The following is a 2,500-nucleotide window of genomic DNA, read 5'->3' on the forward strand; positions in this document are numbered from 1 at the left end:
GCCTGGTTAGTACATGGATGGGAGACTGCCTGGGAATACCAGGTGCTTTAATCTTTTTGGAAAATTTCACGAATTATATAATAATCTTTCATTAAAAAAAAAAAAGAGTCAATGCCCGATCTCTGAATCTTAGCAGGTTTGGGCCTGGTTAGTACATGGATGGGAGACTGCCTGGGAATACCAGGTGCTTTAATCTTTTTGGAAAATTTCACGAATTATATAATAATCTTTCATTAAAAAAAAACAAAAAGAGTCAATGCCCGATCTCTGAATCTTAGCAGGTTTGGGCCTGGTTAGTACATGGATGGGAGACTGCCTGGGAATACCAGGTGCTTTAATTTTTTTTGGAAAATTTCACGAATTATATAATAATCTTTCATTAAAAAAAAAAAAAGAGTCAATGCCCGATCTCTGAATCTTAGCAGGTTTAGGTCTGGTTAGTACTTTGATGAGAGACTGCCTAGGAATACCAGGTGCTTTAAGCTTTTGGGTTTTCTTTCCTACTTATATAATGTACTGGCGATTAGATTGGCTGCTCTTTAAATAGACCTCTCTTTGCAGCAGTCTTCGCTTACGGCCATACCAACCTGGCTATGCCCGATCTCGTCTGATCTCGGAAGCTAAGCAGGTTTGGGCCTGGTTAGTACTTGGATGAGAGACTGCCTGGGAATACCAGGTGCTGTAAGCTTTTTGGACATTTTTCACTTAGTATATAATAATTTTGCCAAAAAATAGAGTCAATGCCGAGAAATTTACCTCATGAACAGTTAAATGTTCCCTACTTATGCTTATAAACATGCAATATCCTTCTATTTATTTGTTAACCCTCCATGCTAGAACATTCCTGCATCTCACTCAATCCTATTCCATTATCATCTATAGCACAATTGTTTATACACTTATTTATTTGCCAATTTGTAAATCTTTTTTTTTTTTTTTTTTTTGTCTGTGTGTTGTTGTCTCTGTGTACTGGAAGTTTATGTCACTAAAACAAATTCCTTGTATGCGTAAGCATACTTGGCAATAAAGCTCTTTCTGATTCTGATTCTGATCTCTGAATATTAGCAGGTTTGGGCCTGGTTAGTACATGGATGGGAGACTGCCTGGGAATACCAGGTGCTTTAATCTTTTTGGAAAATTTCACGAATTATATAATAATCTTTCATTAAAAAAAAAAAAAAAGAGTCAATGCCCGATCTCTGAATCTTAGTAGGTTTGGGCCTGGTTAGTACATGGATGGGAGACTGCCTGGGAATACCAGGTGCTTTAATCTTTTTGGAAAATTTCACGAATTATATAATAATCTTTCATTAAAAAAAAAAAAAATAAAATAAAAGAGTCAATGCCCGATCTCTGAATCTTAGCAGGTTTAGGTCTGGTTAGTACTTTGATGAGAGACTGCCTAGGAATACCAGGTGCTTTAAGCTTTTGGGTTTTCTTTCCTACTTATATAATGTACTGGCGATTAGATTGGCTGCTCTTTAAATAGCCCTCTCTTTGCAGCAGTTTTCGCTTACGGCCATACCAACCTGGCTATGCCCGATCTCGTCTGATCTCGGAAGCTAAGCAGGTTTGGGCCTGGTTAGTACTTGGATGGGACACTGCCTGGGAATACCAGGTGCTGTAAGCTTTTTGGACATTTTTCACTTAGTATATAATAATTTTGCCAAAAAATAGAGTCAATGCCGAGAAATTTACCTCATGAACAGTTAAATGTTCCCTACTTATGCTTATAAACGTGCAATATCCTTCTATTTATTTGTTAACCCTCCATGCTAGAACATTCCTGCATCTCACTCAATCCTATTCCATTATCATCTATAGCACAATTGTTTATACACTTATTTATTTGCCAATTTGTAAATCTTTTTTTTTTTTTTTTTGTCTGTGTGTTGTTGTCTCTGTGTACTGGAAGCTTATGTCACTAAAACAAATTCCTTGTATGCGTAAGCATACTTGGCAATAAAGCTCTTTCTGATTCTGATTCTGATCTCTGAATATTAGCAGGTTTGGGCCTGGTTAGTACATGGATGGGAGACTGCCTGGGAATACCAGGTGCTGTAAGCTTTTTGGACATTTTTCACTTAGTATATAATAATTTTGCCAAAAAATAGAGTCAATGCCCGATCTCTGAATCTTAGCAGGTTTAGGTCTGGTTAGCACTTTCATGAGAGACTGCCTAGGAATACCAGGTGCTTTAAGCTTTTGGGTTTTCTTTCCTACTTATATAATGTACTGGCGATTAGATTGGCTGGTCTTTAAATAGCCCTCTCTTTGCTGCTGTCTTCGCTTACGGCCATACCAACCTGGCTATGCCCGATCTCGTCTGATCTCGGAAGCTAAGCAGGTTTGGGCCTGGTTAGTACTTGGATGGGAGACCGCCTGGGAATACCAGGTGCTGTAAGCTTTTCGGACATTTTTCAATTAGTATATAATAATTTTGCCAAAAAATAGAGTCAATGCCCGATCTCTGAATATTAACAGGTTTGGGCCTGGTTAG

General features: G+C 38.0%; 3 non-coding genes across 3 annotated transcripts; all 3 read left to right on the forward strand.

The window, feature by feature from the left end:
• The first annotated feature begins 569 nt into the window (after nt 1–569).
• Nucleotides 570–688, forward strand: LOC128003327 (5S ribosomal RNA). Its single transcript, XR_008176052.1, has one exon. It is a non-coding gene; the product is annotated as a 5S ribosomal RNA (ribosomal RNA).
• Nucleotides 689–1,511: 823 nt separating this feature from the next.
• On the forward strand, nt 1,512–1,630 carry LOC128000868 (5S ribosomal RNA). The gene has a single exon (XR_008173641.1). It is a non-coding gene; the product is annotated as a 5S ribosomal RNA (ribosomal RNA).
• A 658-nt stretch (nt 1,631–2,288) lies between these two features.
• LOC128009954 (5S ribosomal RNA) lies at nt 2,289–2,407 on the forward strand. The gene has a single exon (XR_008181646.1). It is a non-coding gene; the product is annotated as a 5S ribosomal RNA (ribosomal RNA).
• The last annotated feature ends 93 nt before the right edge of the window (nt 2,408–2,500 follow it).

Source organism: Carassius gibelio, chromosome B22, assembly GCF_023724105.1.
Source record: "Carassius gibelio isolate Cgi1373 ecotype wild population from Czech Republic chromosome B22, carGib1.2-hapl.c, whole genome shotgun sequence".
In the NCBI taxonomy this organism is placed as follows: Eukaryota; Metazoa; Chordata; class Actinopteri; order Cypriniformes; family Cyprinidae; genus Carassius; species Carassius gibelio.